This window comes from Oncorhynchus mykiss, chromosome 9 (assembly GCF_013265735.2).
Source record: "Oncorhynchus mykiss isolate Arlee chromosome 9, USDA_OmykA_1.1, whole genome shotgun sequence".
Taxonomy (NCBI): Eukaryota; Metazoa; Chordata; class Actinopteri; order Salmoniformes; family Salmonidae; genus Oncorhynchus; species Oncorhynchus mykiss.
Genome location: NC_048573.1, coordinates 74,476,689 through 74,502,205, shown reverse-complemented (window position 1 = coordinate 74,502,205; position 25,517 = coordinate 74,476,689). Strand labels below are relative to the sequence as shown.

The window sequence follows — 25,517 nt, the reverse complement described above, 5'->3', positions numbered from 1 at the left end:
TCGGCACTAATGATATGATGTATTTGTCATCATTATGACTAGCGTAAGCATGTTCACTGTTAGCCTGCTAACTGTGATATTGAAAGCAGATTCATTTGATCAGCCAAGTTAGATGTTTCCTCTGCGCAATCACTACGGGAGCGGAAGACCGAATGCGACCGGCAGGCTATATTGCAAACGGTCTCGTCAGATGTCTCTTTTTTTGTTGCTCGTTGCATGACATCCGTCAGTTATCCTTCATGCAATAGAAGGCTATGAGAGGGTTTGGTGATTTTTCTCATATCATATCGTGATGCTCTACTCAGCCTAGCCACACAAGTCATTATATAGGCTACAGATCTTTGCAAGTATGGGTTACGGTTAACGAATTATGTGCGTTTTGAACGAATACTCGTTTTAGTGTTTTGACATGTAGTCTACCTATAGTGGGAGGAAGGCAACAGCCTACATGCTGGCTATTTTCTCTCGTCGGATCATCGAGGAAGTGCAAAAATAAAATATATATATTTTTAAACGATGCCCTTTTGGAAGTAGGTTTTGTCAGAGGTTCTATTGATTAGGCCTAGATATCATATATATGTGTTACAGTTAACACTAGACATCATCATCATTAACCCATCTTTAATATTGATCGTTTTAGTGTGTAAAAGCGCGTTCGTGTAGTAAAAAGCGCGTTCCCGATTCACGCGCGACACGTTCGAGTGAATGAATTTCGCGCGTCCCCAAAATAGGCGCGTGAAACCGAGCGCTTTAAAAAAACACAAAAAAAACAACCGTGTTCGCGCGAGCCAAACTCCTTAACTCTCGATTCCGGATATGAGGGGGGGGGGGGGGGGGGGGGGGGGGGTAGGAGGCAAAACTTCCAAAACTTCAGGTTGAGAACACAGCTGAGACCAAACATATTTAGTTTCCACAACAAAAGTCAAGAGTAAAACGTTTTTTTTTTCTTTCTGTTATCTGACGTGTCATGGAGATGACTCTCTTGTAGGTTAGAGACATGAGCAACATGGAGAGGTGCTGAAGACAGGCTATTCACCCTGTTGAAACACATCAACATGATAGGGAAATTGAGGAGCCCAAACAGACATTAAAGTGAGTTTGCGTTCAATCGGGTTTTCAGTACATTCTATCTTAAACCATCCCTTTAAATACAGTGTACCTTTAATTAGAATTTTGTCAACAGACACACTAGAGTACGTGGAGAGAACGGGTTCAGAATATAGGGATCAATGAAAAAAAGCCATCTATGCATTTTCTTCTCAGTTTCAGCACCAAATAGTAGATTTAAAAATACTCTGATTTTGTACATTATTTAGGCACATTTTAGGGTTAGCAAGGTATGTGTGAATCATTAAAAAAACAGGTTTGGAGAGCCTGTACGCACTAAATATATTGATGAATCAAAAATACTGTCGTTTGATTCATCCTGAAAGTTGCCATACTCAGTTGTTCAATCTATGAAATATTGGAAGGTGAGAAAAGTGTACAATAGGGGTTGAACAGTAGTCCTATAAATCTACCAATCCTCATGAATCATGGGACTGTAATGACAACGGTCCAGTCGTTGTGCACCGTGCGCCAGGCTCCAGGTTTAAACTGAAAAGTGTGGTCAGAGTTCCATGAAGACTAATAAAGGCTACATGTCCTAAATTATTGCACAACATTAGCCTAATATAATCTACTAATTCTAGCAACCCTCAAGAACAACTACAATGGACGTGACAGAGGAAAGAATGGTCAACAGAATGGAGTGCAAGATGTAGGCTAGAAACTGAAGGAAACTAACACAGTTATAAATGTAAGGAAACACTAACGTGACAGTTATAAATGTGAGGAAACACTAAAGTGACAGTTATAAATGTGAGGAAACACTAAAGTGACAGTTATAAATGTGAGGAAACTAACACTAAAGTGACAGTTATAAATGTGAGGAAACACTAATAGTGACAGTTATAAATGTGAGGAAACTAACACTAAAGTGACAGTTATAAATGTGAGGAAACTAAAGTGACAGTTATAAATGTGAGGAAACTAACACTAAAGTGACAGTTATAAATGTGAGGAAACTAACACTAAAGTGACAGTTATGAGTCTGAGAAAACTAACACTAAAGTGAGAGTTATAAATGTTAGGAAACAACACTAAAGTGACAGTTATAAATGTGAGGAAACTAACACTAAAGTGACAGTTATGAATCTGAGGAAACTAACACTAAAGTGACAGTTATAAATGTGAGGAAACTAACACTAAAGTGACAGTTATAAATGTGAGGAAACTAACACTAAAGTGACAGTTATAAATGTGAGGAAATACTAAAGTGACAGTTATAAATGTAAGGAAACTAAAGTGACAGTTATAAATGTAAGGAAACTAACACTAAAGTGACAGTTATAAATGTGAGGAAACTAACACTAAAGTGACAGTTATAAATGTGAGGAAACTAACACTAAAGTGACAGTTATAAATGTGAGGAAACTAACACTAAAGTGACAGTTATAAATGTAAGGAAACTAAACCTTAAGTGACAGTTATAAATGTGAGGAAACTAACATTAAAGTGACAGTTATAAATGTGAGGAAACTAACACTCAAGTGACAGTTATAAATGTAAAGAAGCACTAAAGTGACAGTTATAACTGTGTTGAAACACTAAAGTGACAGTTATAAATGTGAGGAAACTAACACTAAAGTGACAGTTATAACTGTGTTGAAACACTAAAGTGACAGTTATAAATGTGAGGAAACTAACACTAAAGTGACAGTTATAAATGTGAGGAAACTAACACTAAAGTGACAGTTATAAATGTAAGGAAACACTATTGTGACAGTTATAAATGTAAGGAAACACTAAAGTGACAGTTATAAATGTGAGTAAACTAACACTAAAATGACAGTTATAAATGTGAGGAAACTAACACTAAAGTGACAGTTATAAATGTGAGGAAACTAACACTAAAGTGACAGTTATAAATGTGAGGAAACTAACACTAAAGTGACAGTTATAAATGTGAGGAAACTAACACTAAAGTGACAGTTATAAATGTGAGGAAACACTAAAGTGACAGTTATAAATGTGAGGAAACTAACACTAAAGTGACAGTTATAAATGTAAGGAAACACTAAAGTGACAGTTATGAATGTGAGGAAACACTAAAGTGACAGTTATGAATGTGAGGAAACACTAAAGTGACAGTTATAAATGTGAGGAAACTAACACTAAAGTGACAGTTATAAATGTGAGGAAACTAACACTAATGTGACAGTTATAAATGTAAGGAAACACTAAAGTGACAGTTATAAATGTGAGGAAACTAACACTAAAGTGACAGTTATAAACGTGAGGAAACTAACACTAAAGTGACAGTTATAAATGTGAGGAAGCTAAAGTGACAGTTATAAATGTGAGGAAACACTAAAGTGACAGTTATAAATGTAAGGAAACTAACACTAAAGTGACAGTTATAAATGTGAGGAAACTAACACTGAAGTGACAGTTCTAAATGTAAGGAAACTAAAGTGACAGTTATAAATGTGAGGAAACTAAAGTGACAGTTATAAATGTGAGGAAACTAACACTAAAGTGACAGTTATAAATGTAAGGAAACTAAAGTGACAGTTATAAATGTGAGGAAACTAAAGTGACAGTTATAAATGTAAGGAAACACTAAAGTGACAGTTATAAATGTGAGGAAACACTAAAGTGACAGTTATAAATGTGAGAAAACTAACACTAAAGTGACAGTTATAAATGTAAGGAAACACTAAAGTGACAGTTATAAATGTGAGGAAACACTAAAGTGACAGTTATAAATGTGAGGAAACACTAAAGTGACAGTTATAAATGTAAGGAAACACTAAAGTGACAGTTATAAATGTGAGGAAACTAACACTAAAGTGACAGTTATAAATGTGAGGAAACTAACACTAAAGTGACAGTTAGAAATGTGAGGAAACTAACACTAAAGTGACAGTTATAAACGTAAGGAAACTAACACTAAAGTGACAGTTATAAATGTAAGGAAACCAACACTAAAGTGACAGTTATAAATGTAAGGAAACTAACACTAAAGTGACAGTTATAAATGTAAGGAAACTAACACTAAAGTGACAGTTATAAATGTAAGGAAACCAACACTAAAGTGACAGTTATAAATGTAAGGAAACTAACACTAAAGTGACAGTTATAAATGTAAGGAAACTAACACTAAAGTGACAGTTATAAATGTAAGGAAACTAACACTAAAGTGACAGTTATAAATGTGAGGAAACTAACACTAAAGTGACAGTTATAAATGTAAGGAAACTAACACTAAAGTGACAGTTATAAATGTAAGGAAACCAACACTAAAGTGACAGTTATAAATGTAAGGAAACTAACACTAAAGTGACAGTTATAAATGTAAGGAAACTAACACTAAAATGACAGTTATAAATGTGAGGAAACTAACACTAAAGTGACAGTTATAAATGTAAGGAAACTAACACTAAAGTGACAGTTATAAATGTAAGGAAACTAACACTAAAGTGACAGTTATAAATGTAAGGAAACTAACACTAAAGTGACAGTTATAAATGTAAGGAAACTAACACTAAAGTGACAGTTATAAATGTAAGGAAACTAACACTAAAGTGACAGTTATAAATGTAAGGAAACTAACACTAAAGTGACAGTTATAAATGTGAGGAAACACTAAAGTGACAGTTATAAATGTAAGGAAACACTAAAGTGACAGTTATAAATGTAAGGAAACTAACACTAAAGTGACAGTTATAAATGTGAGGAAACTAACACTAAAGTGACAGTTATAAATGTAAGGAAACTAACACTAAAGTGACAGTTATAAATGTGAGGAAACTAACACTAAAGTGACAGTTATAAATGTGAGGAAACTAACACTAAAGTGACAGTTATAAATGTGAGGAAACACTAAAGTGACAGTTATAAATGTGAGGAAACTAAAGTGACAGTTATAAATGTAAGGAAACTAACACTAAAGTGACAGTTATAAATGTGAGGAAACACTAAAGTGACAGTTATAAATGTGAGGAAACTAACATTAAAGTGACAGTTATAAATGTGAGGAAACACTAAAGTGACAGTTATAAATGTAAGGAAACTAACACTAAAGTGACAGTTATAAATGTAAGGAAACTAACACTAAAGTGACAGTTATAAATGTGAGGAAACTAACACTAAAGTGACAGTTATAAATGTAAGGAAACACTAAAGTGACAGTTATAAATGTAAGGAAACCAACACTAAAGTGACAGTTATAAATGTAAGGAAACACTAAAGTGACAGTTATAAATGTAAGGAAACCAACACTAAAGTGACAGTTATAAATGTAAGGAAACTAACACTAAAGTGACAGTTATAAATGTAAGGAAACTAACACTAAAGTGACAGTTATAAATGTAAGGAAACAAACACTAAAGTGACAGTTATAAATGTAAGGAAACACTAAAGTGACAGTTATAAATGTGAGGAAACTAAAGTGACAGTTATAAATGTAAGGAAACCAACACTAAAGTGACAGTTATAAATGTGAGGAAACTAACACTAAAGTGACAGTTATAAATGTGAGGAAACTAACACTAAAGTGACAGTTATAAATGTGAGGAAACACTAAAGTGACAGTTATAAATGTAAGGAAACTAACACTAAAGTGACAGTTATAAATGTAAGGAAACACTAAAGTGACAGTTATAAACGTAAGGAAACCAACACTAAAGTGACAGTTATAAATGTAAGGAAACTAACACTAAAGTGACAGTTATAAATGTAAGGAAACACTAAAGTGACAGTTATAAATGTGAGGAAACACTAAAGTGACAGTTATAAACGTAAGGAAACCAACACTAAAGTGACAGTTATAAATGTAAGGAAACTAACACTAAAGTGACAGTTATAAATGTAAGGAAACTAACACTAAAGTGACAGTTATAAATGTAAGGAAACTAACACTAAAGTGACAGTTATAAATGTAAGGAAACTAACACTAAAGTGACAGTTATAAATGTGAGGAAACTAACACTAAAGTGACAGTTATAAATGTAAGGAAACTAAACCTTAAGTGACAGTTATAAATGTGAGGAAACTAACATTAAAGTGACAGTTATAAATGTGAGGAAACTAACACTCAAGTGACAGTTATAAATGTAAAGAAGCACTAAAGTGACAGTTATAACTGTGTTGAAACACTAAAGTGACAGTTATAAATGTGAGGAAACTAACACTAAAGTGACAGTTATAACTGTGTTGAAACACTAAAGTGACAGTTATAAATGTGAGGAAACTAACACTAAAGTGACAGTTATAAATGTAAGGAAACACTATTGTGACAGTTATAAATGTAAGGAAACACTAAAGTGACAGTTATAAATGTGAGTAAACTAACACTAAAGTGACAGTTATAAATGTAAGGAAACTAACACTAAAGTGACAGTTATAAATGTGAGGAAACACTAAAGTGACAGTTATAAATGTAAGGAAACTAACACTAAAGTGACAGTTCTAAATGTAAGGAAACTAACACTAAAGTGACAGTTATAAATGTGAGGAAACACTAAAGTGACAGTTATAAATGTGAGGAAACTAACACTAAAGTGACAGTTATAAATGTAAGGAAACACTAAAGTGACAGTTATGAATGTGAGGAAACACTAAAGTGACAGTTATAAATGTGAGGAAACACTAAAGTGACAGTTATAAATGTAAGGAAACACTAAATTGACAGTTATAAATGTAAGGAAACACTAAAGTGACAGTTATAAATGTGAGGAAACACTAAAGTGACAGTTATAAATGTAAGGAAACACTAAAGTGACAGTTATAAATGTAAGGAAACTAACACTAAAGTGACAGTTATAAATGTGAGGAAACTAACACTGAAGTGACAGTTCTAAATGTAAGGAAACTAAAGTGACAGTTATAAATGTGAGGAAACTAAAGTGACAGTTATAAATGTGAGGAAACTAACACTAAAGTGACAGTTATAAATGTAAGGAAACTAAAGTGACAGTTATAAATGTGAGGAAACTAAAGTGACAGTTATAAATGTAAGGAAACACTAAAGTGACAGTTATAAATGTGAGGAAACACTAAAGTGACAGTTATAAATGTGAGAAAACTAACACTAAAGTGACAGTTATAAATGTAAGGAAACACTAAAGTGACAGTTATAAATGTGAGGAAACACTAAAGTGACAGTTATAAATGTGAGGAAACACTAAAGTGACAGTTATAAATGTAAGGAAACACTAAAGTGACAGTTATAAATGTGAGGAAACTAACACTAAAGTGACAGTTATAAATGTGAGGAAACTAACACTAAAGTGACAGTTAGAAATGTGAGGAAACTAACACTAAAGTGACAGTTATAAACGTAAGGAAACAAACACTAAAGTGACAGTTATAAATGTAAGGAAACACTAAAGTGACAGTTATAAATGTGAGGAAACTAAAGTGACAGTTATAAATGTAAGGAAACCAACACTAAAGTGACAGTTATAAATGTGAGGAAACTAACACTAAAGTGACAGTTATAAATGTGAGGAAACTAACACTAAAGTGACAGTTATAAATGTGAGGAAACACTAAAGTGACAGTTATAAATGTAAGGAAACTAACACTAAAGTGACAGTTATAAATGTAAGGAAACACTAAAGTGACAGTTATAAACGTAAGGAAACCAACACTAAAGTGACAGTTATAAATGTAAGGAAACTAACACTAAAGTGACAGTTATAAATGTAAGGAAACACTAAAGTGACAGTTATAAATGTGAGAAAACACTAAAGTGACAGTTATAAACGTAAGGAAACCAACACTAAAGTGACAGTTATAAATGTAAGGAAACTAACACTAAAGTGACAGTTATAAATGTAAGGAAACTAACACTAAAGTGACAGTTATAAATGTGAGGAAACTAACACTAAAGTGACAGTTATAAATGTGAGGAAACTAACACTAAAGTGACAGTTATAAATGTAAGGAAACTAAACCTTAAGTGACAGTTATAAATGTGAGGAAACTAACATTAAAGTGACAGTTATAAATGTGAGGAAACTAACACTCAAGTGACAGTTATAAATGTAAAGAAGCACTAAAGTGACAGTTATAACTGTGTTGAAACACTAAAGTGACAGTTATAAATGTGAGGAAACTAACACTAAAGTGACAGTTATAACTGTGTTGAAACACTAAAGTGACAGTTATAAATGTGAGGAAACTAACACTAAAGTGACAGTTATAAATGTAAGGAAACACTATTGTGACAGTTATAAATGTAAGGAAACACTAAAGTGACAGTTATAAATGTGAGTAAACTAACACTAAAGTGACAGTTATAAATGTAAGGAAACTAACACTAAAGTGACAGTTATAAATGTGAGGAAACACTAAAGTGACAGTTATAAATGTAAGGAAACTAACACTAAAGTGACAGTTCTAAATGTAAGGAAACTAACACTAAAGTGACAGTTATAAATGTGAGGAAACACTAAAGTGACAGTTATAAATGTGAGGAAACTAACACTAAAGTGACAGTTATAAATGTAAGGAAACACTAAAGTGACAGTTATGAATGTGAGGAAACACTAAAGTGACAGTTATAAATGTGAGGAAACACTAAAGTGACAGTTATAAATGTAAGGAAACACTAAATTGACAGTTATAAATGTAAGGAAACACTAAAGTGACAGTTATAAATGTGAGGAAACACTAAAGTGACAGTTATAAATGTAAGGAAACACTAAAGTGACAGTTATAAATGTAAGGAAACTAACACTAAAGTGACAGTTATAAATGTGAGGAAACTAACACTGAAGTGACAGTTCTAAATGTAAGGAAACTAAAGTGACAGTTATAAATGTGAGGAAACTAAAGTGACAGTTATAAATGTGAGGAAACTAACACTAAAGTGACAGTTATAAATGTAAGGAAACTAAAGTGACAGTTATAAATGTGAGGAAACTAAAGTGACAGTTATAAATGTAAGGAAACACTAAAGTGACAGTTATAAATGTGAGGAAACACTAAAGTGACAGTTATAAATGTGAGAAAACTAACACTAAAGTGACAGTTATAAATGTAAGGAAACACTAAAGTGACAGTTATAAATGTGAGGAAACACTAAAGTGACAGTTATAAATGTGAGGAAACACTAAAGTGACAGTTATAAATGTAAGGAAACACTAAAGTGACAGTTATAAATGTGAGGAAACTAACACTAAAGTGACAGTTATAAATGTGAGGAAACTAACACTAAAGTGACAGTTAGAAATGTGAGGAAACTAACACTAAAGTGACAGTTATAAACGTAAGGAAACTAACACTAAAGTGACAGTTATAAATGTAAGGAAACCAACACTAAAGTGACAGTTATAAATGTAAGGAAACTAACACTAAAGTGACAGTTATAAATGTAAGGAAACTAACACTAAAGTGACAGTTATAAATGTAAGGAAACCAACACTAAAGTGACAGTTATAAATGTAAGGAAACTAACACTAAAGTGACAGTTATAAATGTAAGGAAACTAACACTAAAGTGACAGTTATAAATGTAAGGAAACTAACACTAAAGTGACAGTTATAAATGTGAGGAAACTAACACTAAAGTGACAGTTATAAATGTAAGGAAACTAACACTAAAGTGACAGTTATAAATGTAAGGAAACCAACACTAAAGTGACAGTTATAAATGTAAGGAAACTAACACTAAAGTGACAGTTATAAATGTAAGGAAACTAACACTAAAATGACAGTTATAAATGTGAGGAAACTAACACTAAAGTGACAGTTATAAATGTAAGGAAACTAACACTAAAGTGACAGTTATAAATGTAAGGAAACTAACACTAAAGTGACAGTTATAAATGTAAGAAAACTAACACTAAAGTGACAGTTATAAATGTAAGGAAACTAACACTAAAGTTACAGTTATAAATGTAAGGAAACTAACACTAAAGTGACAGTTATAAATGTAAGGAAACTAACACTAAAGTGACAGTTATAAATGTGAGGAAACACTAAAGTGACAGTTATAAATGTAAGGAAACACTAAAGTGACAGTTATAAATGTAAGGAAACTAACACTAAAGTGACAGTTATAAATGTGAGGAAACTAACACTAAAGTGACAGTTATAAATGTAAGGAAACTAACACTAAAGTGACAGTTATAAATGTGAGGAAACTAACACTAAAGTGACAGTTATAAATGTGAGGAAACTAACACTAAAGTGACAGTTATAAATGTGAGGAAACACTAAAGTGACAGTTATAAATGTGAGGAAACTAAAGTGACAGTTATAAATGTAAGGAAACTAACACTAAAGTGACAGTTATAAATGTGAGGAAACACTAAAGTGACAGTTATAAATGTGAGGAAACTAACATTAAAGTGACAGTTATAAATGTGAGGAAACACTAAAGTGACAGTTATAAATGTAAGGAAACTAACACTAAAGTGACAGTTATAAATGTGAGGAAACTAACACTAAAGTGACAGTTATAAATGTAAGGAAACACTAAAGTGACAGTTATAAATGTAAGGAAACCAACACTAAAGTGACAGTTATAAATGTAAGGAAACACTAAAGTGACAGTTATAAATGTAAGGAAACCAACACTAAAGTGACAGTTATAAATGTAAGGAAACTAATACTAAAGTGACAGTTATAAATGTAAGGAAACTAACACTAAAGTGACAGTTATAAATGTAAGGAAACAAACACTAAAGTGACAGTTATAAATGTAAGGAAACACTAAAGTGACAGTTATAAATGTGAGGAAACTAAAGTGACAGTTATAAATGTAAGGAAACCAACACTAAAGTGACAGTTATAAATGTGAGGAAACTAACACTAAAGTGACAGTTATAAATGTGAGGAAACTAACACTAAAGTGACAGTTATAAATGTGAGGAAACACTAAAGTGACAGTTATAAATGTAAGGAAACTAACACTAAAGTGACAGTTATAAATGTAAGGAAACACTAAAGTGACAGTTATAAATGTAAGGAAACTAACACTAAAGTGACAGTTATAAATGTGAGGAAACTAACACTGAAGTGACAGTTCTAAATGTAAGGAAACTAAAGTGACAGTTATAAATGTGAGGAAACTAAAGTGACAGTTATAAATGTGAGGAAACTAACACTAAAGTGACAGTTATAAATGTAAGGAAACTAAAGTGACAGTTATAAATGTGAGGAAACTAAAGTGACAGTTATAAATGTAAGGAAACACTAAAGTGACAGTTATAAATGTGAGGAAACACTAAAGTGACAGTTATAAATGTGAGAAAACTAACACTAAAGTGACAGTTATAAATGTAAGGAAACACTAAAGTGACAGTTATAAATGTGAGGAAACACTAAAGTGACAGTTATAAATGTGAGGAAACACTAAAGTGACAGTTATAAATGTAAGGAAACACTAAAGTGACAGTTATAAATGTGAGGAAACTAACACTAAAGTGACAGTTATAAATGTGAGGAAACTAACACTAAAGTGACAGTTAGAAATGTGAGGAAACTAACACTAAAGTGACAGTTATAAACGTAAGGAAACTAACACTAAAGTGACAGTTATAAATGTAAGGAAACCAACACTAAAGTGACAGTTATAAATGTAAGGAAACTAACACTAAAGTGACAGTTATAAATGTAAGGAAACTAACACTAAAGTGACAGTTATAAATGTAAGGAAACCAACACTAAAGTGACAGTTATAAATGTAAGGAAACTAACACTAAAGTGACAGTTATAAATGTAAGGAAACTAACACTAAAGTGACAGTTATAAATGTAAGGAAACTAACACTAAAGTGACAGTTATAAATGTGAGGAAACTAACACTAAAGTGACAGTTATAAATGTAAGGAAACTAACACTAAAGTGACAGTTATAAATGTAAGGAAACCAACACTAAAGTGACAGTTATAAATGTAAGGAAACTAACACTAAAGTGACAGTTATAAATGTAAGGAAACTAACACTAAAATGACAGTTATAAATGTGAGGAAACTAACACTAAAGTGACAGTTATAAATGTAAGGAAACTAACACTAAAGTGACAGTTATAAATGTAAGGAAACTAACACTAAAGTGACAGTTATAAATGTAAGAAAACTAACACTAAAGTGACAGTTATAAATGTAAGGAAACTAACACTAAAGTTACAGTTATAAATGTAAGGAAACTAACACTAAAGTGACAGTTATAAATGTAAGGAAACTAACACTAAAGTGACAGTTATAAATGTGAGGAAACACTAAAGTGACAGTTATAAATGTAAGGAAACACTAAAGTGACAGTTATAAATGTAAGGAAACTAACACTAAAGTGACAGTTATAAATGTGAGGAAACTAACACTAAAGTGACAGTTATAAATGTAAGGAAACTAACACTAAAGTGACAGTTATAAATGTGAGGAAACTAACACTAAAGTGACAGTTATAAATGTGAGGAAACTAACACTAAAGTGACAGTTATAAATGTGAGGAAACACTAAAGTGACAGTTATAAATGTGAGGAAACTAAAGTGACAGTTATAAATGTAAGGAAACTAACACTAAAGTGACAGTTATAAATGTGAGGAAACACTAAAGTGACAGTTATAAATGTGAGGAAACTAACATTAAAGTGACAGTTATAAATGTGAGGAAACACTAAAGTGACAGTTATAAATGTAAGGAAACTAACACTAAAGTGACAGTTATAAATGTGAGGAAACTAACACTAAAGTGACAGTTATAAATGTAAGGAAACACTAAAGTGACAGTTATAAATGTAAGGAAACCAACACTAAAGTGACAGTTATAAATGTAAGGAAACACTAAAGTGACAGTTATAAATGTAAGGAAACCAACACTAAAGTGACAGTTATAAATGTAAGGAAACTAATACTAAAGTGACAGTTATAAATGTAAGGAAACTAACACTAAAGTGACAGTTATAAATGTAAGGAAACAAACACTAAAGTGACAGTTATAAATGTAAGGAAACACTAAAGTGACAGTTATAAATGTGAGGAAACTAAAGTGACAGTTATAAATGTAAGGAAACCAACACTAAAGTGACAGTTATAAATGTGAGGAAACTAACACTAAAGTGACAGTTATAAATGTGAGGAAACTAACACTAAAGTGACAGTTATAAATGTGAGGAAACACTAAAGTGACAGTTATAAATGTAAGGAAACTAACACTAAAGTGACAGTTATAAATGTAAGGAAACACTAAAGTGACAGTTATAAACGTAAGGAAACCAACACTAAAGTGACAGTTATAAATGTAAGGAAACTAACACTAAAGTGACAGTTATAAATGTAAGGAAACACTAAAGTGACAGTTATAAATGTGAGGAAACACTAAAGTGACAGTTATAAACGTAAGGAAACCAACACTAAAGTGACAGTTATAAATGTAAGGAAACTAACACTAAAGTGACAGTTATAAATGTAAGGAAACTAACACTAAAGTGACAGTTATAAATGTGAGGAAACTAACACTAAAGTGACAGTTATAAATGTGAGGAAACTAACACTAAAGTGACAGTTATAAATGTAAGGAAACTAAACCTTAAGTGACAGTTATAAATGTGAGGAAACTAACATTAAAGTGACAGTTATAAATGTGAGGAAACTAACACTCAAGTGACAGTTATAAATGTAAAGAAGCACTAAAGTGACAGTTATAACTGTGTTGAAACACTAAAGTGACAGTTATAAATGTGAGGAAACTAACACTAAAGTGACAGTTATAACTGTGTTGAAACACTAAAGTGACAGTTATAAATGTGAGGAAACTAACACTAAAGTGACAGTTATAAATGTAAGGAAACACTATTGTGACAGTTATAAATGTAAGGAAACACTAAAGTGACAGTTATAAATGTGAGTAAACTAACACTAAAGTGACAGTTATAAATGTAAGGAAACTAACACTAAAGTGACAGTTATAAATGTGAGGAAACACTAAAGTGACAGTTATAAATGTAAGGAAACTAACACTAAAGTGACAGTTCTAAATGTAAGGAAACTAACACTAAAGTGACAGTTATAAATGTGAGGAAACACTAAAGTGACAGTTATAAATGTGAGGAAACTAACACTAAAGTGACAGTTATAAATGTGAGGAAACACTAAAGTGACAGTTATAAATGTAAGGAAACACTAAAGTGACAGTTATAAATGTAAGGAAACTAACACTAAAGTGACAGTTATAAATGTGAGGAAACTAACACTAAAGTGACAGTTATAAATGTAAGGAAACTAACACTAAAGTGACAGTTATAAATGTGAGGAAACTAACACTAAAGTGACAGTTATAAATGTGAGGAAACTAACACTAAAGTGACAGTTATAAATGTGAGGAAACACTAAAGTGACAGTTATAAATGTGAGGAAACTAAAGTGACAGTTATAAATGTAAGGAAACTAACACTAAAGTGACAGTTATAAATGTGAGGAAACACTAAAGTGACAGTTATAAATGTGAGGAAACTAACATTAAAGTGACAGTTATAAATGTGAGGAAACACTAAAGTGACAGTTATAAATGTAAGGAAACTAACACTAAAGTGACAGTTATAAATGTGAGGAAACTAACACTAAAGTGACAGTTATAAATGTAAGGAAACACTAAAGTGACAGTTATAAATGTAAGGAAACCAACACTAAAGTGACAGTTATAAATGTAAGGAAACACTAAAGTGACAGTTATAAATGTAAGGAAACCAACACTAAAGTGACAGTTATAAATGTAAGGAAACTAACACTAAAGTGACAGTTATAAATGTAAGGAAACTAACACTAAAGTGACAGTTATAAATGTAAGGAAACAAACACTAAAGTGACAGTTATAAATGTAAGGAAACACTAAAGTGACAGTTATAAATGTGAGGAAACTAAAGTGACAGTTATAAATGTAAGGAAACCAACACTAAAGTGACAGTTATAAATGTGAGGAAACTAACACTAAAGTGACAGTTATAAATGTGAGGAAACTAACACTAAAGTGACAGTTATAAATGTGAGGAAACACTAAAGTGACAGTTATAAATGTAAGGAAACTAACACTAAAGTGACAGTTATAAATGTAAGGAAACACTAAAGTGACAGTTATAAACGTAAGGAAACCAACACTAAAGTGACAGTTATAAATGTAAGGAAACTAACACTAAAGTGACAGTTATAAATGTAAGGAAACACTAAAGTGACAGTTATAAATGTGAGGAAACACTAAAGTGACAGTTATAAACGTAAGGAAACCAACACTAAAGTGACAGTTATAAATGTAAGGAAACTAACACTAAAGTGACAGTTATAAATGTAAGGAAACTAACACTAAAGTGACAGTTATAAATGTGAGGAAACTAACACTAAAGTGACAGTTATAAATGTGAGGAAACTAACACTAAAGTGACAGTTATAAATGTAAGGAAACTAAACCTTAAGTGACAGTTATAAATGTGAGGAAACTAACATTAAAGTGACAGTTATAAATGTGAGGAAACTAACACTCAAGTGACAGTTATAAATGTAAAGAAGCACTAAAGTGACAGTTATAACTGTGTTGAAACACTAAAGTGACAGTTATAAATGTGAGGAAACTAACACTAAAGTGACAGTTATAACTGTGTTGAAACACTAAAGTGACAGTTATAAATGTGAGGAAACTAACACTAAAGTGACAGTTATAAATGTAAGGAAACACTATTGTGACAGTTATAAATGTAAGGAAACACTAAAGTGACAGTTATAAATGTGAGTAAACTAACACTAAAGTGACAGTTATAAATGTAAGGAAACTAACACTAAAGTGACAGTTATAAATGTGAGGAAACACTAAAGTGACAGTTATAAATGTAAGGAAACTAACACTAAAGTGACAGTTCTAAATGTAAGGAAACTAACACTAAAGTGACAGTTATAAATGTGAGGAAACACTAAAGTGACAGTTATAAATGTGAGGAAACTAACACTAAAGTGACAGTTATAAATGTAAGGAAACACTAAAGTGACAGTTATGAATGTGAGGAAACACTAAAGTGACAGTTATAAATGTGAGGAAACACTAAAGTGACAGTTATAAATGTAAGGAAACACTAAATTGACAGTTATAAATGTAAGGAAACACTAAAGTGACAGTTATAAATGTGAGGAAACACTAAAGTGACAGTTATAAATGTAAGGAAACACTAAAGTGACAGTTATAAATGTAAGGAAACTAACACTAAAGTGACAGTTATAAATGTGAGGAAACACTAAAGTGACAGTTATAAATGTGAGGAAACACTAAAGTGACAGTTATAAATGTGAGGAAACTAACACTAAAGTGACAGTTATAAATGTGAGGAAACTAACACTAAAGTGACAGTTATAAATGTGAGGAAGCTAAAGTGACAGTTATAAATGTGAGGAAACTAACACTAAAGTGACAGTTATTAATGTGAGGAAACTAACACTAATGTGACAGTTATAAATGTAAGGAAACTAACACTAAAGTGACAGTTATGAATGTGAGGAAACTAACACTAAAGTGACAGTTATAAATGTGAGGAAACACTAAAGTGACAGTTATAAATGTGAGGAAACTAACACTAAAGTGACAGTTATAAATGTGAGGAAACTAACACTAAAGTGACAGTTATAAATGTAAGGAAACTAAACCTTAAGTGACAGTTATAAATGTGAGGAAACTAACATTAAAGTGACAGTTATAAATGTGAGGAAACTAACACTCAAGTGACAGTTATAAATGTAAAGAAGCACTAAAGTGACAGTTATAACTGTGTTGAAACACTAAAGTGACAGTTATAAATGTGAGGAAACTAACACTAAAGTGACAGTTATAACTGTGTTGAAACACTAAAGTGACAGTTATAAATGTGAGGAAACTAACACTAAAGTGACAGTTATAAATGTAAGGAAACACTATTGTGACAGTTATAAATGTAAGGAAACACTAAAGTGACAGTTATAAATGTGAGTAAACTAACACTAAAGTGACAGTTATAAATGTAAGGAAACTAACACTAAAGTGACAGTTATAAATGTAAGGAAACACTATTGTGACAGTTATAAATGTAAGGAAACACTAAAGTGACAGTTATAAATGTGAGTAAACTAACACTAAAGTGACAGTTATAAATGTGAGTAAACTAACACTAAAGTGACAGTTATAAATGTGAGGAAACCAACACTAAAGTGACAGTTATAAATGTGAGGAAACACTAAAGTGACAGTTATAAATGTAAGGAAACCAACACTAAAGTGACAGTTCTAAATGTAAGGAAACTAACACTAAAGTGACAGTTATAAATGTGAGGAAACACTAAAGTGACAGTTATAAATGTGAGGAAACTAACACTAAAGTGACAGTTATAAATGTAAGGAAACACTAAAGTGACAGTTATGAATGTGAGGAAACACTAAAGTGACAGTTATAAATGTGAGGAAACACTAAAGTGACAGTTATAAATGTAAGGAAACACTAAATTGACAGTTATACATTTGAGGAAACTAACACTAATGTGACAGTTATAAATGTAAGGAAACACTAAAGTGACAGTTATAAATGTGAGGAAACTAACACTAAAGTGACAGTTATAAATGTGAGGAAACTAACACTAAAGTGACAGTTATAAATGTGAGGAAGCTAAAGTGACAGTTATAAATGTGAGGAAACTAACACTAAAGTGACAGTTATTAATGTGAGGAAACTAACACTGAAGTGACAGTTATAAATGTAAGGAAACTAAAGTGACAGTTATAAATGTGAGGAAACTAAAGTGACAGTTATAAATGTGAGGAAACTAACACTAAAGTGACAGTTATAAATGTAAGGAAACCAAAGTGACAGTTATAAATGTGAGGAAACTAAAGTGACAGTTATAAATGTAAGGAAACACTAAAGTGACAGTTATAAATGTAAGGAAACACTAAAGTGACAGTTATAAATGTAAGGAAACTAAAGTGACAGTTATAAATGTAAAGAAGCACTAAAGTGACAGTTATAAATGTGAGGAAACACTAAAGTGACAGTTATAAATGTAAGGAAACACTAAAGTGACAGTTATGAATGTGAGGAAACACTAAAGTGACAGTTATAAATGTAAGGAAATACTAAATTGACAGTTATAAATTTGAGGAAACTAACACTAAAGTGACAGTTATAAATGTGAGGAAACTAACACTAAAGTGACAGTTATAAATGTGAGGAAGCTAAAGTGACAGTTATAAATGTGAGGAAACTAACACTAAAGTGACAGTTATAAATGTGAGGAAACTAACACTAAAGTGACAGTTATAAATGTAAGGAAACACTAAAGTGACAGTTATAAATGTGAGGAAACACTAAAGTGACAGTTATAAATATAAGGAAACACTAAAGTGACAGTTATAAATGTAAGGAAACTAACACTAAAGTGACAGTTATAAATGTGAGGAAACACTAAAGTGACAGTTATAAATGTGAGGAAACACTAAAGTGACAGTTATAAATGTGAGGAAACACTAAAGTGACAGTTATAAATGTGAGGAAACACTAAAGTGACAGTTATAAATGTGAGGAAACTAACACTAAAGTGACAGTTATAAATGTGAGGAAACTAACACTAAAGTGACAGTTATAAATGTAAGGAAACTAACACTAAAGTGACAGTTATAAATGTAAGGAAACTAACACTAAAGTGACAGTTATAAATGTGAGGAAACTAACACTATTCCTCTATGCAAATTATGTGGGTTTACAATTATAATTCTGAATTATGGCACAGCTATTCGTATCTTATTTCATTGTGGGAAAAGGGGGTGCTGTAATATACATGTCATGTTGATATGATTTTCAGTCTGTTTCCATATAACTGGTTTCCAGGGATCACAAGGAAAAATCATCTAAAAAGAACATCTACGTGTATTTACAATCCCCTTCTACAAACTGATTACTCATTTACCTAGCTTTTAATCAATTTATAAATTCAGTGCATGGAGATTATATCGGAAAAAGGAAAGTGTATCCTTTCTCCACTTGGAACCGGCTGGTTATTTATGTTTTTATTTATTTATTTTACCTTTATTTTAACAAGGTAGGCCAGTTGAGAACAAGTTCACAATTACAACTGTGACCTGGCCAAGATAAAGCAAAGCAGTGTGACACAAACAACAACACAGAGTTACACATGGAATAAACAAGCGTACAGTGAATAACACAGTAGAAAAAAAAGAAAGTCTATAAACAGTATGTGCAAATGGCATGAGGAGGTAAGGTAATAAATAGGCCATGGTAGCAAAGTAATTACAATTTAGCAGATTAACACTGGAGTGATAAATGAGCAGATGATGATGATCAGATGATGATGAGCAGATGAAGGTGTGTTAAGTAGTGATACTGGTGTGCAAAAGAGCAGCAAAGTAAATAACAACAATATGGGGATGAGGTAGGTAGATTGGGTGGGCTATTTACAGATGGACTATGTACAGCTGCAGCGATTGGTTAGCTGCTCAGATAGCTGATGTTTAAAGTTAGAGAGGGAGATATACAGTGCCTTGCGAAAGTATTCGGCCCCCTTGAACTTTGCGACCTTTTGCCACATTTCAGGCTTCAAACATAAAGATATAAAACTGTATTTTTTTGTGAAGAATCAACAACAAGTGGGACACAATCATGAAGTGGAACAACATTTATTGGATATTTCAAACTTTTTTAACAAAGCAAAAACTGAAAAATTGGGCGTGCAAAATTATTCAGCCCCCTGAAGTTAATACTTTGTAGCGCCACCTTTTGCTGCGATTACAGCTGTAAGTCGCTTGGGGTATGTCTCTATCAGTTTTGCACATCGAGAGACTGACATTTTTTCCCATTCCTCCTTGCAAAACAGCTCGAGCTCAGTGAGGTTGGATGGAGAGCATTTGTGAACAGCAGTTTTCAGTTCTTTCCACAGATTCTCGATTGGATTCAGGTCTGGACTTTGACTTGGCCATTCTAACACCTGGATATGTTTATTTTTGAACCATTCCATTGTAGATTTTGCTTTATGTTTTGGATCATTGTCTTGTTGGAAGACAAATCTCCGTCCCAGTCTCAGGTCTTTTGCAGACTCCATCAGGTTTTCTTCCAGAATGGTCCTGTATTTGGCTCCATCCATCTTCCCATCAATTTTAACCATCTTCCCTGTCCCTGCTGAAGAAAAGCAGGCCCAAACCATGATGCTGCCACCACCATGTTTGACAGTGGTGTGTTTAGGGTGATGAGCTGTGTTGCTTTTACGCCAAACATAACGTTTTGCACTGTTGTCAAAAAGTTCAATTTTGGTTTCATCTGACCAGAGCACCTTCTTCCACATGTTTGGTGTGTCTCCCAGGTGGCTTGTGGCAAACTTTAAACAACACTTTTTATGGATATCTTTAAGAAATGTCTTTCTTCTTGCCACTCTTCCATAAAGGCCAGATTTGTGCAATTTACGACTGATTGTTGTCCTATGGACAGAGTCTCCCACCTCAGCTGTAGAGCTCTGCAGTTCATCCAGAGTGATCATGGGCCTCTTGGCTGCATCTTTGATCAGTCTTCTCCTTGTATGAGCTGAAAGTTTAGAGGGACGGCCAGGTCTTGGTAGATTTGCAGTGGTCTGATACTCCTTCCATTTCAATATTATCGCTTGCACAGTGCTCCTTGGGATGTTTAAAGCTTGGGAAATATTTTTGTATCCAAATCCGGCTTTAAACTTCTTCACAACAGTATCTCGGACCTGCCTGGTGTATTCCTTGTTCTTCATGATGCTCTCTGCGCTTTTAACGGACCTCTGAGACTATCACAGTGCAGGTGCATTTATAAGGAGACTTGATTACACACAGGTGGATTGTATTTATCATCATTAGTCATTTAGGTCAACATTGGATCATTCAGAGATCCTCACTGAACTTCTGGAGAGAGTTTGCTGCACTGAAAGTAAAGGGGCTGATTAATTTTGCACGCCCAATTTTTCATTTTTTGATTTGTTAAAAAAGTTTGAAATATCCAATAAATGTCGTTCCACTTCATGATTGTGTCCCACTTGTTGTTGATTCTTCACAAAAAAATACAGTTTTATATCTTTATGTTTGAAGCCTGAAATGTGGCAAAAGGTCGCAAAGTTCAAGGGGGCCGAATACCTTCGCAAGGCACTGTAAGTCTCCAGCTTCAGTGATTTTTGCAGTCACTGGCAGCAGAGAACTGGAAGGAAAGGCGGCAAAGGAGGTCTTGGCCAAAGGAAGTGTTGGCTTTGGGGATGACCAGTGAGATATACCTGCTGGAGCGCGTGTTACGGATGGGTGTTGTTATCATGACCAGTGAGCTGAGATAAGGCGGTGCTTTACCTAGCATAGACTTATAGATGACCTGGAGCCAGTGGGTCTGGCGACGAATATGTAGCGATGGCCAGCCAACTATTCACGGTTCCACTTATTCACGGTTTCTTCGCCCGTAAAAGTGGTGGGAATTATGAGGGAATTAAGTAAAGGTCAGAATATGGTGTAACTGTAGACACACCTTAATGTATTTGATCTCCACCCTAAACAAATAGCGGGCGAATAGCGGTCAGAATACGCACAGAGAGAGAGAGAGAAGTTCATAAAAACGAAAGTCTTCCAGACTGTTTTGGCTGGGAAGCATGTGAATACCTTTAACCAACTTCCTCTTCACCAGTGCCCTGGGGAGCTGTTGTTGTTGGGGATTGACTGGGATTCGAACCAGCGACCTTTCGGTTACTGGCCTAATGCTACCTGCCGATGTTATTAGTACTGTGTAACCCCAGAGAGAAACAGAGTTATGGTAATTATTTATGCTACAGTTGTCACGGCCGTTTGAAAGAACTGGACCAAGGTGCAGCGTGGTGAGCGTACATATTCCCTTTTATTTATATGACGCCCGACAAAAACAATAAACAATCAAAAAAAAAACAACCGTGAAGCTTAAAGGCTATAGTGCCAACAAACAAAGACAACTACCCACAAAGACAGCTGGGAAAAAGGGCTGCCTAAGTATGGTTCCCAATCAGAGACAACAATAGACAGCTGTCCCTGATTGAGAACCATACCCGGCCAAAACAAAGAAATACAAAACATAGAAAAATTAACGTAGAATGCCCATCCAAATCAAACCCAGACCAAACCAAAATAGAGACATAAACAGCTCTCTAAGGTCAGGGCGTGACAACAGTGTTGTTATTGCTATACTTATTACTGGGTACTGGGAGAAACAGGGCATCAGTGTAACCCCAGAGAGAAACAGGGCATCAGTGTAACCCCAGAGAGAAACAGGGCATCAGTGTAACCCCAGAGAGAAACAGGGCATCAGTGTAACCCCAGAGAGAAACAAGGCATCCGTGTAACCTGCCATTCTATTCCTCTGTTCTGTCTTTATCTTTCTGCCACTCTATTCCTCTGTTCTGTCTTTATCTGTCTGCCATTCTATTCCTCTGTTCTGTCTTTATCTGTCTGCCACTATTCCTCTGTTTTGTCTTTGTCTGTCTGCCACTAATTTCCTCTTTTTTGGTTTGCCCCTTTCACTCCCTCTCTCCGCCCTCTCTCTGCGGTTCTTTGGTTTCTTAAAGGAAGAGGTGACCTAGAGAAACGTATGAGCTGTAATACACATACAGTACACAAACATGCAGTTTTATTTTCTGGTCATTTCGGGACTGTTTGGGGGGTAAAAATGTTTGACAATTAAAAATCCTATTTTCCTTAACCCTTAACCTTAACCCCAAATCCCTAAACCTAACCCTTAACCTTAATCCCAAATCCCTAAACCTAACCCTTAACCCCAAATCCCTAAACCTAACCCTTAACCTTAACCCCAAATCCCTAAACCTAACCCTTAACCTTAACCTTAACCCCAAATCCCTAAACCTAACCCTCAACCTTAACCCCAAATCCCTAAACCTAAACCTAACCCTCAACCTTAACCCCAAATCCCTAAACCTAACCCTTAACCCCAAATCCCTAACCCTTAACCCCAAACCCCAAATCCCTAAACCTAACCCTTAACCCCAAATCCCTAACCCTTAACCTTAACCCCAAATCCCTAAACCTAACCCCAAACCCCAAATCCCTAAACCTAACCCTTAACCCCAAATCCCTAAACCTAACCCTTAATCCCAAATCCCTAAACCTAACCCTTAACCCCAAATCCCTAAACCTAACCCTTAATCCCAAATCCCTAAACCTAACCCTTAACCCTTAACCCCAAATCCCTAAACCTAACCCTTAATCCCAAATCCCTAAACCTAACCCTTAACCCTTAACCCCAAATCCCTAAACCTAACCCTTAACCCCAAATCCCTAAACCTAACCCTTAACCCTTAACCCCAAATCCCTAAACCTAACCCTTAACCCCAAATCCCTAAACCTAACCCTCAGCCTTAACCCCAAATCCCTAAACCTAACCCTTAATCCTTAATCCCAAATCCCTAAACCTAACCCTTAATCCCAAATCCCTAAACCTAACCCTTAATCCCAAATCCCTAAACCTAACCCTTAACCCTTAACCCCAAATCCCTAAACCTAACCCTTAACCCTTAATCCCAAATCCCTAAACCTAACCCTTAATCCCAAATCCCTAAACCTAACCCTTAACCCCAAATCCCTAAACCTAACCCTTAAGCCCAAATCCCTAAACCTAACCCTTAAGCCCAAATCCCTAAACCTAACCCTTAAGCCCAAATCCCTAAACCTAACCCTTAAGCCCAAATCCCTAAACCTAACCCTCAGCCTTAACCCCAAATCCCTAAACCTAAACCTAACCCTCAACCTTAACCCCAAATCCCTAAACCTAACCCTTAAGCCCAAATCCCTAAACCTAACCCTTAATCCCAAATCCCTAAACCTAACCCTTAACCCCAAATCCCTAAACCTAACCCTTAACCCCAAATCCCTAAACCTAACCCTTAAGCCCAAATCCCTAAACCTAACCCTTAATTCCAAATCCCTAAACCTAACCCTTAATCCCAAATCCCTAAACCTAACCCTTAAGCCCAAATCCCTAAACCTAACCCTTAAGCCCAAATCCCTAAACCTAAACCTAACCCTTAACCCCAAATCCCTAAACCTAAACCTAACCCTTAACCCCAAATCCCTAAACCTAACCCTTAAGCCCAAATCCCTAAACCTAACCCTTAAGCCCAAATCCCTAAACCTAAACCTAACCCTTAACCCCAAATCCCTAAACCTAACCCTTAACCCTTAACCCCAAATCCCTAAACCTAACCCCTAACCCTTAATCCCAAATCCCTAAACCTAAACCTAACCCTTAAGCTTTAAATAACATTTGAACGTATTCAGGACATGAAAATTGTCCTTTTACTTTTACAATCAGTTTGGGTTTACCGACCTTGTCAAGATATTCAGGTCAAATCAAATCAAAGTTTGTTTGTCACGTTCGCCGAATTCAACAGGGTGGTAGAACTTACAGTGAAATGCTTCCTTACAGGATCTAACCAACAGTGCAGAAATAAGTATTAGGTGATCAATAAGTAAAGAAATAAATCAACAGTAAAAGACAGACTATATACCGTAGAGAGGCTAAATACAGTAGAGAGGTTATATACAGTAGAGAGGTTATATACCGTAGAGAGGCTATATACAGTAGAGGCTATATACAGTAGAGAGGTTATATACAGTAGAGAGGCTATATACAGTAGAGTGGCTATATACAGTAGTGAGGCAATATACAGTAGAGAGGCTATATACAGTAGTGAGGCTATATACAGTAGAGGCTATATACAGTAGAGAGGCTATATACAGTAGAGAGGCTATATACAGCAGAGAGGTTATATACAGTAGAGAGGATATATACAGTAGAGAGGCTATATACAGTAGAGAGGCTATATACAGTAGAGAGGCTACATACAGTAGACAGGTTATATACAGTAGAGAGGCTACATACAGTAGAGAGACTATATACAGTAGAGAGGCTATAAAAGTAGCGAGGCTACATACAGACACAGGTTAGTCAGGCTGATGTAGGTATCGTTAAAGTGACTATGCAAATATGATGAACAGAGAGTAGCAGTAGCGTAAAAGAGAGGTTGGTGGGTGGTGGGACACAATGCAGATAGCCCGGTTAGCCAATGTGCGGGGGGCACTGGTTGGTCGGGCCAATTGAGGTAGAATGTACATGAATTTATAGTTAAAGTTAGGAGTCTATAGGCCCTGATAATGTAGAAAAACAAGTACACACACACACACACACACACACACACACACACACACACACACACACATGAACATGCACACACACACACACACACACACACACACACACACACGAACACGCACACACACACACCAACTGGTTTTGTGTATATTCTTGGTTCTGGGTGTTTGTTCTATAGTTGGTTTTGATGGGGCTCCTGTTTTCCTGCTGACTCCAGTGATTTGTTGGTGTGGTTACTGGGTGTCTTGTCGTGATTGATCTGTCCAGCTAAGTGTGGTGGGGGTTTGGTTGTTGTGGAGGTTTGGTTGTTGTGCAAGTTTGG

At 34.2% G+C, this 25,517-nt stretch overlaps 1 protein-coding gene across 3 annotated transcripts in view; it reads left to right on the top strand.

The window, feature by feature from the left end:
- The window catches only part of LOC118966122 (regulator of G-protein signaling 17-like), a 125,917-nt gene that overhangs the window by 783 nt on the left and 99,617 nt on the right, over nt 1-25,517 (top strand). The gene's annotated exons all lie outside the window — the stretch shown is intronic.